Raw genomic sequence first — 16,731 nt, 5'->3', positions numbered from 1 at the left:
TTAGACGGGACGTATTATGGTATACCGCTGTCCGTCCGTCCGGCGTCCACACTTCGGACAATAACTCAAAAGCACTTTCACCAATTTCCATGAAACTAAAGTGAATTGTTTATATCTATTGACGTAAGCTCCCTTTCGTTTTTTTTTTTTTTAATTTCAGATTTTTAGTTTTGGATTTATGGGGCTTTATTCATAAAAAAGGGGGGATTTTCAACACTTCGGACAATAACTCAAAAAGGCTTTCACCAATGTCCATGAAACTTTGGTGAATTGTTTATATCTATTGATGTAAGCTCCCTTTCAATTTATATAAATTTCAGATTTTAAGTTTTGGAACTATGGGGCTTTATTCATAAAAAAGGGGGATTTTCAACACTTCGGACAATAACTCAAAAAGGCTTTCACCAATGTCCATGAAACTTTGGTGAATTGTTTATATCTATTGATGTAAGCTCCCTTTCAATTTATATAAATTTCAGATTTTAAGTTTTGGATTTATGGGGCTTTATTCATATAAAAAAAGGGGGATTTTCAACACTTCGGACAATAACTCAAAAAGGGTTATGTTCTTCTCATATATGTTATAATGGTATGATACTAAACCCCTCACGGGAAGGATTATATCTGATATTCATATGATGAAGACATAATTTTTCAATCAGTTTAATTAGGGTCCCGCCTTTAGGCGGGTCGCCCTATAGTGATCAGTCTGTCCGTCCGTCCGTAACACTTTAACTTTGTGTCCGCTCCATATCTAGAGAACCATTATGATTTCATACTTTATACTTTACATGTTTATTACCCACCCCAGAGAGCGTGTCATGATGTATGTACAACTTCCTAGGTCAAAGGTCAAGGTAAAAAAACTTTGGTTTCAGTTGACAACCCTGTGTCCTGTGGTGAAGATCGTGTCCGCTCTTGAGAACCGTTATGATTTCAAAGATTATACTTGACATCCATTTTAACCAACACCAGAGGGTGTGTCATGATGTATGTACAACTTCCTAGGTCAAAGGTCAAGGTCAAAAACTTTGGTTTCAGTTGACAACCCCGTGTCCCGAATTGAAGATCGTTTCCGCTCCATATCTGGATAACTGTTATGATTTTATACTTAATACTTAACATGTTTATTAACCAACACCAGAGGGTGTGTCATGATGTATCTACAACTTCCTAGGTCAAAAACTTTGGTTTCAGTTGACAACTCCATGTCTTATGGTAAAGATACAATTTTTTTAATGCACATTATTCACAACGGGGCCCACAGAGATGGCTCCCATCTCAATGATATCTAGTTGAAGTCTGCAGCTGGCATGTCAGTTAACTGCTAGTAGTCTGATGTTATTTATGTATTATTGTCATTCTGTTTATTTTCTTTGGTTACATCTTCTGACATCAGACTCGGACTTCTCTTGAACTGAATTTTAATGTGCGTATTGTTATGCGTTTACTTTTCTGCATTGGCTAGAGGTATAGGGGGAGGATTGAGATCTCATAAACAAGTTTAACCTCGCCGCATTTTTTTAACAAATCGTACTTTCTGTGTTAATTTTGTCTTTCATTTTGCTAATGTGCTTTGTCTATATGCAATTCGGTGTTACTTCGAATACTTGTTTGTTGCTCGTCTTTCATTTTTGCTATGTGCATTGTCTATATAGTTTTAAATGTATTCTTCCTTACTTTGGCTTTGTGCTTATACATCCCGTTATAGTACCATGGTAAGTTTGTGTATAATTTGCTTAGTTTGCATGGTGTTTTTTTAGTGATTAGGATTATATCGAAAGGTTGATTGCTGTATTATTGATATTTTTACCTATGATCTACGTTCGTGTTGTTTACGCAACGTTGTCAATATAATGGAATTTGATGCGACTGACATACAAGTTAGAGGTTTAGGTAAGTATAAAACCAGGTTCAATCCACCATATTCTACATAAGTAAATGTCTGTACCAAGTCAGGAATTTGACAGTTGTTATCAAACTTTTGTATCTGGGCGTCACTTGGAAGTCTTGTGTGGACAAAATGCACTTCTGGCGTATTAAATTTTTTTTTTTAAACTTGTTGCCTTTTGTTAGCTATTATTTGTGTGTTTATTTGTCAATTGTGTTCTCCTATTAATTCATATTGTAGTCCTGTAATGTTGGGTTGTCATTTTAATAATATATTTCACACGGTCATAAAAAAGGGAGGTTTGGCATGCCATAAAACCAGGTTCAACCCACCATTTTTTCCTTTAAAAATGTCCTGTACCAAGTCAGGAATATGGCTATTGTTATATTATAGTTCGTTTCTATGTGTGTTCATTTTAACGTTGTGTTTCCGTTGTGTCGTTTGTTTACTATAAGACGTGTCACGGTACTTATCTATCTCAAATTCATGTATTTGGTTTTGATGTTATATTTGTTATTCTCATAGGATTTTGTCTAATGCTTAGTCCGTTTCTGTGTGTGTGTGTTACATTTTAATGTTGTGTCGTTGTTCTCCTCTTATATTTATATTTAATGCGTTTCCCTTAGTTTTAGTTTGTTACCCCGATTTTGTTTTTTTTTCCATGGATTTATGAGTTTTGAACAGCGGTATACTACTGTTTCCTTTATTTATCCATTCGTTTGAGCTTTTGATTTTGCCGTTTGATTAGCGACTTTCCGTTTTGAATTTTCCTCCGAGTTCGGTATTTTTGTGGTTTTTCTTTCTCCTTTATCTGACTTCTAACGCACATGTTTGTCTACCTTTTGATTAGATAAACTAATCATATATACCAGGATTGAAATTTTATATTTACGCCAGACTTTAGTCTACAAAACGATACAGTGACGCTCGAATCAAAAAAGTTTAAAAGGCCAAATAAGGTACAAGGTTGAAGAGCAATTTAAGTTTCCTAATGATTATCGTGATCTATTTTGATTGTAAAATGGAATCTGTTATGATCATCAAAAAACATTGGGTTTCAAAATCTGAAGTTATATTTAAACTATAAGGTGAAAGTAACAGATAGTCTACCATGCTCGCATCTTAACATGATGTACGTCCAATATTTTTTCTTTAAAAAATGACAACTTGCTACAATAATTTGTTAAATATTTGTTTACACGACCTATATCTTCCTTACTCTTTGTAAAATATTACGTTTTTAAAGTATAGAATAGCTAACTATCTTATCATTAATTTCATCTTTTTTCAATTTGTAGTAGTTTTGGGTAAAATAGTCTCTAGGTAATTCCAGCACATCAAACTAATCCAATTTATCATTTTTAGTTTCTAAAAACGCTTAGATATCATACTATGTAGTTAGATGATAAAAATCTGGATTCAGTAATGTTGACTTTAATCCTCATACATCAAGTCTTTTTAGTTTTTCATTTTGATCTTGATTATTTTTCGGCAGTATCCGATTCAGCACGGGTTTGTTTGTTCGAGGTTGACTGTTTGCGGTTCTCTAAGTGAATGCTTAATAGGAGCTCTATTGTTGGTTATTTCTCTAGTCATTGTGTGATGGATTGATATTGGCCTTTTGTACAACTAACCATTGACATATAGTTTTTTTAAGAACTCTGATCGCTTGCAAAAAAAGTCAAGTTGGTATACGGCGATTTCCGATAGTTTATAATAGTTATCAAAGGTACCAGGATTATAATTTAGTACGCCAGACGCGCATTTCGTCTACGTAAGACTCACAAGTGACGCCCATATCAAAATATTTATAAATCCAAACAAATACAAAGTTGAAGAGCATTGAGGATCCAAAAATTTCAAAAAGTTGTGCCAAATACGGCTATGGTAATCTATATCTGGGATAACACATTCCTTAGTTTTTCGAACATTTCAAAGTTTTGTCAACAGGACATTTATAAAAATGACCACATTATTGATATTCATGTCAACACAGCACTGGGCTGGTGATACACTCGGACACAAAGGGGTAAATGCATGACAATTTATGATTAAATTAAGGGGATTATGCATGACAATTAATGATAAAAGATTTCACATTTTTTATCTTGCAAAAAGTTTTCTCTTATTTATTACTCGTGGTATGTTTTTTTCTCACTTTAAGTCTTGTATATTTCTGAAAATTTACACAACTACCGTTCCGTAAATTTGATAAAGGATATTCTAAAAATATTGTGCACACCTGACGCTCGTTTCGCCTTCATTAGACTTACAAGTGACTCTGATACGCAGTGACGCTTAAATGAAAAATAGCGATATCAAATTTAAAAAAAACCAGTTTCTGCCGGGGTTTTTTTTAAAGATTTTTTAGATGTAAGTAAATCTCGATATGCAGCTGAAGGCAGCATTTGTATTGACTTTTTAATCTAAACGTCAGATTTTAGAGAATCGCCATAACAGTGACAAGTGTCACATAAAATACATAGCGTTTCTAAACATACATTAAAAGGATTGAGTTTGAAGAATATTATACTCCAATTTTTCAGCTACATAAACGAAGACGTTAAAAACGGAATTAATACAAAATCTTGCCATTATTCTTAATCTGTATATTTACAGTCTTGCTTTTTCCCCTCGCTAGCATCTATTAAAAACGTTGCAATATTTGCCTTCTGAAGTATGTCCAATGGTAGCCGGTAATATTCTCGATGGACCCTGATGTCATGGTCAAGAAACGGAGCCAGTTGATTTTGCATGGTGTCGTTTATTTCATACAGCTGTGTAAGAGCGGCAATAAGTTTTGTAAGAGCTGTTGATGTGAATACCTCTGGTTGTTTAATTCAAACCACTCCCTCTATATCCCTTAAAACTATATGGTTTGGATTATGGAACTGGTCTTAAAAAAACATGCATATGTTTAGGTTATGTGTGTCTTTTCTCTTAAATCTATCAGTTTGTCTATTGATCCTGTTAAAATAATTAGAACTGTTCTCCCGAATTTACTACCCTTACTTCTGTTCTTGTGTGGCTCTTACAGAGCTGGATTTCAAAATACGATATCGTTGTCGGAAGCATTAGACGTTTTCCCTTTCAGATAACCATCTATGGTAATTCTTTGTACCTCCCCTCTTTCTCTTGAAAATGAAACCTCGCAAAGGGCAACTGTGCAAATTATATTTATTATACATTAATCCAGGCTGTTGTGTAAATTAGGCATCACTTGTGTATATTTTAAATGTTCAGACATATACATGATATATAATGTTTCAAGTTCTACTAAATTTACCTACCCTTTGTGGTACATTATGGTGTACACTCTTTTGAAGTTCATAGATTTTTAATATGAGGCAGGCATAACCTGTGAATGGGGACGAAGTCTGCATGTATTATTTTTTAAATTCAATCACGTTGATAAAAGAAACCGAAATACCGTACATAACGTTCCCGATTTTGATTCTGTTGTTAGGGAATTAGCTGTGACGTTCTTTAAGTTATGACGTCATATTCGATGTAAACAAAAGAAACGCTTTCATCAGGTAACGTTTTTTCATATCAAACAATTGTTAAAATTGAATTTGTATTGAGATCCAATCTTATATTTTACTAGACTGATAAATATAAATTTTTTCAAAGTCTCATGCAAAAAAGACAGATATCTGCGCAAAAGCGGAGAAAACCGGAACAGGAAGTAGATCTGAAAAAAGAAGTTAACGATTTTGAGTTCATTAGTAGAATGAAAAATTCGGGAAATTTTCCCGATTTTTTTTTTTTTTTTTTTTTTTTTTTCTACCGTAATTGGGGACTTCGTCCCCAATTTTATTGTTTCAAACAACTGGAATGAATCCTCTGGATAACGTGTAACACTCAGTATCGTACTTATGCAGTCCTTTATTTCCTGCATTATTTAACTTATTTAAGCATTCATTTTTATACCTCGCAAATCTCTTTTCCGACTCTTTCTTCCTCCTCCTTTATAAACCGGAATATTTCCTGGACATCGCTGCTCAAAGCAAGTAGCTTTTGGACGTTGCATTTGTTATTTTGAGATGTCTGTCTCGCTGCATAAAGGAAGTAGCTTTTTGACGTTGCATTTGTCATTTTGAGATATCTGTGTCGCTGCATAAAGGAAGTAGCTTTTGGACGTTGCATTTGTTATTTTGAGATGTCTGTTTCGCTCCGCCTGTGTTCCAGTCTGCATCATAAATCTTTAAAAAAAATGCATTTGTTATTATCGACTTGTCATTTGTCGAAATGCCAGTAGTTTTATGCATATCTGCGCAAACAGTACCCTATTTTTACAGACAGTGTAGTGATGCCGTATGATCTTTTACCTGTTTTAGTGGTATTGTAACTTGCAAGTTTCTTTACTATGGATAAGAGTATTTCAAAGTTTGAAGGTGTAACAAATTCAGTAATGGAGCGAATATCCATTCACTGGTGTTTGGCAAAATCAACCAACCTCAAGATGTCTTAATTTTTGCCTGATGGTATTCGGCGTATGTTCCTCTACATCCATTCTCTTATACAATCGTTCACCAAATTTCATTATTAAAGCATTTGTCATAAGGCATTTCTTCACTACATCATCTTTCATGTCCAATATAATAAACTCTGTTTAAAATTTGCCTCATTTCTCAAAACTTCCCATTTTTCCTTTCTTTGTTTCGAATTGCGTTGTGCTTATCCATGTAATCCTCGTAGTGTCTTGCTATTTTGAAATATAGGTTGTCACAAAATAAACAAGCATGCTTATTGTTCCATACTTATTTCTCATCATTATCTGTTTAAGTAATTTGTACACTTAATTCTTCCTGTTTCTATTAAATAGCTAAAATAAATATTATTTTAAGAATTCCAGACGAGCTATTCAGTTGGAAGGCAAACGCCTGAATCTGACAGATAAAGGTCAATTTGTCGACAAAAAAGGACCCGTATGTAAAAGGTTTACGCCCACAAACAGCGCGACCTATAATTTTTTCTACGGCATCTTTGAGAACGATGTCCCGTTCTGTAGTAAATTAAAACATTAAATTAACTAAAACATAGAAAAGTAAGTGTAAAAAACAAATTGAAAGATATATTTGCAGATGACTGGTTATGCATGATACGCTGGCAATGTGCGCAATATCCTTTAATCGAAGATTGAAAATTAGTGTGTTTCCTACGTCAAAATGGCGGATTTCAATGTTTACATTTTTTCCTCTATTTATAATCTGACACAATTTCGTATCCAATCATTTATTAGCAATTTTATTATTGATCTTTGGAGATCATCCAATTAGATTTGCCGTTAGAAAGTGGCTACACATTACCAGCCATCGTTACAAAGTAGCCATGTGTTTTGTGGGGATACCTTGGGAATGTTGTGTATTCAAAAGTTACGGTAAAAATCAATGCTTTCTTCATTATATATCCATGCATACACAAGTCATAACAGCAAATCCATTCTATTACAAAAGTGAGAGGGTTAGCGCTATAGAACCAGGTTTAATCCACCATTTTCTACATTTGAAAATGCCTGTACCAAGTCAGGAATATGACAGTTCTTGTCCATTCGTTTTTGATGCGTTTTGTTATTTGATTTTGCCATGTGATTATGGACTTTCCCAATTGATCTTCCTCTAAGTTCAGTATTTTTGTGATTTTACTTTTTACAGACCTCATAAGGTAAACACACATATTTAACTGTCTGTTTTAGCAAAAATTCGTGTAAATAAGGCCTGATGGGTCGTTTTGAATTCAAACATAGCAGACAAACACGTGGTAGATTGTTTATGTTTGACAGTTTGCTTACCTTAATTGCACGTTGATGTTACTATATACTTAGCAATAACCTTTATCGTGTTATACTTTCAAGAGTTATATAATACATCTTGTCTAAGAAACATGTCTAGCGAGATGCAGGGACTTCCTTTACTAGGTCTTTAAATAGTGAGGGTGTAATGATGTTTACAAATTACCATATTTACATTACAGCATTTTTTGGCACTTGATACATTTCATATACATGTACATTTTATGTACACAAAGAACCATAGAGTAAATAAACATGCATGGATTTAAGACATTTAATTCCCACCCTAGGTATAGCTTGGAACAAATAGAGCAGATATCAATTGACATTATTATGTATTAAATGTCTAAAATCCTGATTGACGGGGCCAAATCCTCAACATATTTTTTTCTATAAAGTATACAGCAGCTCCTCCAAGGATTAGTAAGGGAATACTTTACATATAGTCCAATAGCTAAGTCCTGTCTTTTTTTGTCTCTGATATTTCCTTATTTATATGATCATTTCTATTATTCTCTTGTACATGTAGTAAGACAAAAGCTATTGATACTTTTATTTTCCTCATTTGCCTGAAAACAATGGAATGTATTCATTGTTGATGTATGTAAAGTGACTTGTAATTTAACTGTCACTGCTAACAGGCACTTGGACTCTGGTGATAAGTTTCTAGACTGTTAACTTATTGGTAATTATACCATATTTAAATGTCAGTTTCCCCTTTATAACTTTTAAAGAAAAGAATTAAATGATAGTATAATAAGTTGTAAAAAAATTGATATGTTAAGCACAAGTGCAAAATTTAATTGACTTTTTATTCAAGAAAATCTAGAGGTATTGAAAAGTGTTGCAATTTAAAATGAATGTTTTGAACTCAGAAAACTATCAATACAGTACAGATATTGTTTTAATTAAAACTTTGAGAATATTTGCCTGTTTAATAATCATGATAATAGAAGATATAATTGTTATGCCCTTTTTTTCTAATATATGTGTGGCCCTGATCTGGCTGTGGTTTAAAATCTTAGAATGGAGTTGGTTATATTCATATTTATCTGATTTCTATCAACATTATTGTGTCAATTATATAAATCATTGTAATACATTACTTTGCTCTTCATGGCAATAAATTGGAATAAAATATCTTCTCTTATCTTATACCACATCTCTTTATTTTAGTACTAACAGGTTAAAAGCATTTGAAGTAAGTGAAATGTTGACAAGCTTTTATATAGTCCATGATTGTAAATATAGATAATATTATGAGGTTTTTTTTTATAAAAGTAAATAATGTGATTAAATTGATTATCTCAATTAAAAGAACTGACATTCTGATTTGATACTATGAGATTATTTCTGATATCAGAATAATAAATATCTTATTGTTGTCCTTTTTACAAAAAAACTTGAACATACTTTATATAAGTCAGTTTTATTAAATTGTCTAAGACTACTATAACATGGGAAGTGACCAATCTCTATGTTATACATTGTAGTATTCTCAGGTTTTTTTTTTCAATTGATTATGCATTTTAGAGCAGGTAAATATGAATTTGGATTAAATTTGAAGTTAATTCAGTATATTTTATGATATAATACCACAATTGTTTTTCAACAAAGCATTTTCAAACTTTATTTACTGGTCAGCTTTATAGATTATTATTCAATCAATAATTTAATTGAATGTACTCAACAGTTGGTTGCAGGACTTTTGAATTCAAATATAAGAAGAAAAATAAAAAAAAATTTGAAATAATACATATAATAGGAATTATGATGAGAACTGCATGATATCAGGTTGCAATACAGCTTTTGCTCAGTTATCTTTGTGTTGATTAATGTTTTAAATCCCTTTCTGGTTCTTGGGGTTAAGATATTTTTCTCTTGATTAAGGCAAGCAACATAACTTGTACATCTTATAAAGGTTCTTATCTGAGGGTGAATCCAGACAATTTTAAACATAAGTGGTGGTATTCTCAACCAAGGATAAAAAGGAGAGTTAACTATATGATCTCATTCAAATGCATTAATCTTCCATAAAAAGAGGAGGTCACCAGAGCCCCTGGGGGATCCACCACTGTATCTTAAAGCAGGTACAATAAAACAAGCATTGTACATGTACTTCTGTCCACTGCAAATTCATATTATTTTCATTCAAAAGTATAAATGTTCACAATTTTAAAGACTATATTTTCTTTGCTTCCATATTCAGTTTGTTTTCATGTAATGAAAAGTTCAATTCTATTGTAACACAGGTTCTGCTGACAACTGATAAACCCCTCTTGTATCCTTCTATCTACCAAAAGGGTGTTTGAGAAAATACAATAAGTCCAAGTTCAGAATGTTCTTCTTTGGAAGTGTTCAATAACCTGTAAGTACTTGAAAAAAATGTCATTTTCAACCTTTCCATGACTATTTTAATGTTACAACAGTAGAGGAACATGGAAAGAAATCGTCGAAATATATCTGCAATCATTAATTTTACTCGAATTTACTGTTGTGAACTTGCAATATCCTACGATGCGCGTACCGATTTATCTCCCTTTGATCTCCGCTTCGCAACGAATAATCTGACACAATTGCGTATCCGGGCTTTTGTGATCTGATAGAGTAGAATAAGAACCAAAAAATGGTTTTACTTCATCTTTAATACCCCTCTACACGTTACCAAACCTATTCAAGGAATAATTAAGGATTTTCCGTGGACCTACGCAAATTTTCAGAAAAAAAGTTTCACTTCACTCGTGAATTTATAACATTTTAACAACATTTTTTAATAATAATTATATAAAATTCGGAAGCTAATTCAATCAAGAATTGAACACTTTGGTTTTTATTAATTTACGAGTACAAATAAGACGATACGAGGCATGCACGTTTACCAAAATATCGTAAACTCTGACCTTTTATCACGTGACCAATGTCTTGACCTTAGAAGCCATTAAATCGTTTGCCGTCCAACTGATTTGTAGCAAAATACGTTCATATTATAAGGTTGTATCCTTACGATTCTACTGCTGGTCGATACTTTTAGTTTGGCTTTGTGTAAGTCATGTATTCTATAAATGTCAGTGGCGTTAAAAACACTAAATCCCTTGAATTCGTTTGCTGGCCTCTAACTAACTTTTAGTAACTGCTAGAACTAACAAATCGTACTTTCTGTGTTAAAGTAAAATTTGGTTTCTTTTGCCATCTTGGATTGTAAAAAATCCTCGGTCTAGAATTTCAATCTAGTAAGCAAAATTTGATGCAGGAATGCAAATAACTAATATGGACGTTTTCGGGAAAAAAAGTTTCACCCTCAGCTGCCACTATATGTAATGCTAAAATTGAAAGAAATAAATTGTCTTCGACTTGTCACCAAAAAAAATAGACTGTTTTTCGCCGGCGAAAAAAAAAGTTTGTCCGGGAAAACAATCCAAAAAATTGAATCAAACAACCATAAGTGTGATGAAACATAACATTGTCTATATTGAAATGAAAATTCTTACAAATGAATTACTTAGTACTCTTAAAATTTGCATATTCTAATATGAGGCAGGCATAACCTGTGAATAGGGACGTAGCTATAGTCGGCAAACCAGTTTAGTTGGTAGTTATGTACACCCGAAAATTCAAATTATGGCTATAGACTACCTTATGAATATCTATATCAACGCATTTACATATATAGCATATATATAGTTAATATTGTAATAATTACCAAGCCAATAATTAAAAAAGGGAATAATTCTATGTCCCTACATATTTTTTTGTTTAAAATTGGAAAAAAAGGTTGATATTTTCAAGTGACACTTTACTATAAATCTGTACTTGAATTTCTGCAAATCAAGTCGCATCTCAATTCAAATATCAAGGAAGTACCTACAGAATAATAATATAAGCATGCAGATTGTAAATTGGAAAGCTTTTGTGAAGTTGGAAACTTTTCAGATGGGTCATTTAGAAAGGCTTATCTATGTTTTTAGCCAGTTCATTTTAATATTTAAAACAAGTGAGATAAATGATGATATTGCAACAAACCACCACCACAGGCCGAGTAATTGTGAAGGGGTCTGTTGACATTCTTAGGGCCCATTGGTATTGAAGTCTCGTCGGGAATAAGCTGCACTTTAGATTTTCTACCTCCAAAGACGTAAAGATGCCAGGCAATGCCCTCATTATCATCTATAGTTGATTTGTAAAATACAAGTTCTAAGGCATATTGTATTTATTAACATATAAATATACAAAAATGCTGATATTATAAATTTTGATAATTGATAGAAACAAATCGATATCCTTGCAAATTATTGTATTACACATACAATTTATCTGTATTTACTGCTATACAATTTATCTGTATTTACTGCTAAGTTTATAATAAAATATATATACACAAACACAGATGCTGGTAACCGAATGGAAAGGTAGGGAGAGTCACTGGTGCTTACCCCATCCCTCCTGTTGAAAACCTGTAAACGGTTCATATCCTCACCCCTTAACCTTAAATATTCTTGTCTGGGACAATAAATCAAATGAAATATAGAGGGAGTCACCCCCACCCCATTGTTTGAGAACTTGTAAACGGTTGAGATTCTTACCCCTAAACCATACATAGTATTCTTGTATGGGATAATAAAACAAATCAAATGAAATGTAGAAGTCCACAGGGGTCAGCCCCACCCCTTTTTTGTTTTAAACTTGTAAATGGTCAAGGGCCTCAACCCAAAACATATATATTTTCTTGTAGTAGACATTCATATTTTCCCTAAAAAAATGCTTAATCATCCATTCACAATTATCTTCCTTGAGATTGCAAACCTTTTTTGAGATATTTTTCTGCATACGTGTGCATAGATTTTAATTATTTTTTACTTTTATGTATATACATACAAAAATGTAACTTACATTTGTAACTGATCCAAGTTGTTACCGTGTATATTAATCAGGTGTAATCAGATATTTCAGCATTCCAACGACTGTGTTGTAACTTACATATGTAGTTCCCTGTTGATATACACAAAATGGGAAAGTTATTTCCTTTACCCAAATTAAAATATGTTTAAAAAGTAATGTCTCCTAATTGTAAATACAATCAAACAAGCCAGTGACTCTAATAAAAGAATACCTATGACACATGTATTTATCTGAAAATTATTAATACCCTATGATTTTATTGATAATATTTAAAGGCTACTAAATACATGAAATAAGCATGATTAACGGTTATATAACAAACAATTTTAACTGTTAAATTCGGCAAAATAAATTCAGTTTGGAAAAAATAAAAAACTTAAGTTATAATGGTTTCACCTTCAAAGTATTTATCTTTCTGGTACCTTCTTGGAGATCAGACATATTTACTGTTATTTACTGTTGTAAATGCACATGCAGAAAAAAAACTTCAAAGGAGAACAACATTTACAATTCCAAAGATTTAAGAACAAGCATACATTTCTCAATACAACAATCAACGGTCAACAAAGTGTGTCTTACTCAGAGTGGACTGTAATTTCTTCGTTATACATGTACATAAACTTGATCGGACATGGTTCATGATATTGTCACTGGTTGTACTGTCAATATCTTTTGTAAACCCTTAGAGTTATACTCTAATATATTAATGTTTTGTATTTGCCCATCCACTGGTAATGAATTTAAGTGCTCTTCACTAATTTCGATGTCAGAATAAGCATGATTATTTTTTTTAACCATACAAGGGCTTTTTGCCGCCTGATATTGAATTCTTTTGATGTATCATTTTCCCTATTTTCCTAGCCCTTATTATATTAACTTCTGAAGGAAGTTTAGGTAAAATTTTGCGAGTTCATTTACCTCTTGGGGAAATGCCACGGCTATTTGCAGCAATAACCCCATGTTTTAACATATGAATATTAATGCAATGTGAAATTCGGGAAATTAATTGCTCTTCAACAACAGATAAATTTGCTTGTTCCAGGGTGCTTCTCCAGGATTCATACTAGTTTCAGTAGAAAACATCTTGATTACACCTTTATCTTTAAAACACCTTTCACATACACCATTTTTTTGTTTTAAATTAATTTTTCCTTCAGAACAAACTGAACAAACATCAATTGTATAAGATATTTCTTGCAGTTCAAAAGATCGAATGCATTTAACTGCCTTGTTAAAATGCTCATCATCAGCAAATGGAGGTGGTGGATCTGGTATTGTCTCAAAATTTATATTAAGTTTTTTTAGTTTGTATGTAATTTTATTATAATTTTTCAAGCATCTTTTTTTATATTCATCTGGAGTTTCATTTTCAACAGGTGGGTCATATTTGTTTTATTATGGGTTTCAAGTACTGGATTGTCAGAAATTATATTTGTTGACACACTGTTTTGGCTATAATTTAGAGAATCTCGAGTACTGAAATGTTCATTGTTAACGGATGTATGTGATATTTGTGCTGTTTTTTTATTATTCATGATCTTAATTTTTCTTTTTATTCTCAAGCATCTTTTTTGGTATTCTTTTGTAGACTCATTTATAATTGGAGGCTCATATTTGATACCTTGCTCTATACATTCAACCTGCAGTTCTTGATCTCGATTGATTTTTTAAGTGACTTATTATCCATTGACTTTATATAATTGGCATGTCTTTAATTTTTTCAGAAATACATGTAACATTTGGAAGATAATATTTTTTTTCGTTTTTTTCAGGAATGGTTAAATGTTTAAAATTAAATTTCCTCTTAATACTGGCCTTGCCATTTTTATTTGATATTGCACATTTATTTTCGTTTGATTGTAACAGTGAAATAATTTATTGTTGTGGAATTTTTATCAACAGTTGAAAATGGTTATGGCTAAGTAAAATATTTATTGTTCTACTCTGAGGTAAGTGGATATAATGCTCTTTTGTAAAAACTGTTTCGTTTGCCAAGTTTGTTCCTTGTATCCATATATTTATATTGCTTTGAGTAATTGTTGATGCCATTGATATCTCAAGAGGTTGCCCATCCTCTTCCATTGACCACAGTTTGTAAATAAATATCCCTTGTGATATTGTTATAATGTGATTGTTTTAAAATAACCTCATATATATAAAAATTGTTGTAAATTTCTGAGCATGGTAATGAGCGATAAACATGTTTTTGGGAGAAATCCCCATTTATAGTTAAACTAAGTGGTCAGAAAAATAAACTAAGTGGTCAGAAAAAGCAATTTCCATCTCCAGGAACATCATATATGAAAAAATATCATTTTCTATAGCAATTGTTCCATTGTCGGGCACATTTAAAAAAGATTGTTTCTGTACTAAATGCTGTGTGTCTTTTTTGTTGTGTGATTCTGTAATACATTTCTCAGCTTCAGTTTTAATAACAGTATCTAGTTTAGAACAAATGGCTTTAGTTTTTGCATTTTGGGACATGACTACATCTGCATATGTTTGCTCACTATTTAGTGAAGAACTTGAAGCATAAACCTGTGTAGAACTTGGAGTAACATTAAAGACTGGCATAATTTCATTCTTGTCTCTGGTTTTCTTGGGAACAAATTTAACAACATCAACAAAAGTTAAATTGAGAACTAAATATGAAAAATCATCAGTTTTGCAATAATGATGATTTGAATGTATTTCAAAAGAATGACCATTGACCGGTGTATCATTCATATTAGCATATGAATGGTCACTGGATCTGGTCTGCATATTATCGAAAGAATGGCCATTGACCAATTCATAACGAGCATATGAATGGTCACTGCCACTAGAACTTTTAATGTTCTGCATTTAATCTCTGTTTTCCTTCTTAAATTAGTAGATAATTAAGATGGCAACTTTCAATTCAATTCACACTTACAAGTAGTTCTTTGAAAAATATATATTACGGGTTTTGTTGGTCTTGAAAATTCAAGGGTTGTCAGCGAGCCGATAGCCGATTTTTTTGTGACAAAGAGACATTATATATGGCAATTTTTAATGGCAGTTACTATGCGGTAATGTACTTGTAGAATTAACATGTAAAAAAAATATACATTATAAAAGGTAAAAAAGGACTAAAACTGAGATATTTTAATGTAAACAAGAAGCGTGTTGCTATGAAGCCACCGGCCATCTTTCCAGTTGTTAAGAATCGGATGTGTATTAATAACGACAAGTGATAAAACTAGCGATGACAAATTAACAAATGTGAAATCCTTTTTGTTAAATATCAAACGAATAACAAATTGACAATAAACTAGTCTAACGTAAATTGTAAACAGGGACACGAAAAGCATATACATGGTATTTTTATTGTGTTGTAGTCCATATTCTTTTTGGTATTCATATTTATTTTTTGAAATTGTATTGTCCGTCAGCAGAACCGGAACAAATTAAAAAAAGTCGATAAAACGTCTCCGATTATGATTCTTTTAGCATAGTGATTTTTTATAGTTATTTTTAGTAGTTTTTTATTTGCTTACTGTACCTCTACAAAACATTTTCTTTAATCCCGAGGATAAACGATACCAATAAAGGTTTCTGCGCAGATGCTTCACTACCGGAAACTATTTTCTCCGCGGATCCGGGATTTCAAAACATGACAAAAAAAAATTGAACGATTTTGAGTTCATTAGTACAATGAAATTTTTTTTTTTATTGAATTTTCTACTGTTATTATCAAAGATCTAAACCGATGTTGTCTGGTATTTAAAAACATAGATGGAGGAAGAAACCCTATCTACCTTAAATTACAATTACATGTAATATAATAAACATGTGAAGTAATGCATTAAATTGCATGCAATGCAAACACTGATGCGTTCCACATTAAATGCAATTACTTAGAAACATATAATGCATTACCATGAATTTCATTTACAAATTTGCATTACCCCATACCTGTCGTCAATGCCAACAGCAGCATGAAGTCTATGGTTTCTTTACGGTAATATCGTTCTCCAACTCCATAGGATTTCCTCCTCTATTTTTCCCGTGACTTGCTTTGTTGTGCGACCTGCAGTTTTGCCCCGGAACAAGCCTTCCTCCAGTTAAATTTGATTTGTTGCACAGTTCTTTTGCTGCCCCTAGTCCTGGCTTTCGTCGTATCCGTAAT

Source organism: Mytilus edulis, chromosome 6, assembly GCF_963676685.1.
Source record: "Mytilus edulis chromosome 6, xbMytEdul2.2, whole genome shotgun sequence".
Classification (NCBI taxonomy): domain Eukaryota; kingdom Metazoa; phylum Mollusca; class Bivalvia; order Mytilida; family Mytilidae; genus Mytilus; species Mytilus edulis.
Note: the sequence above shows the minus strand (reverse complement) of the source record.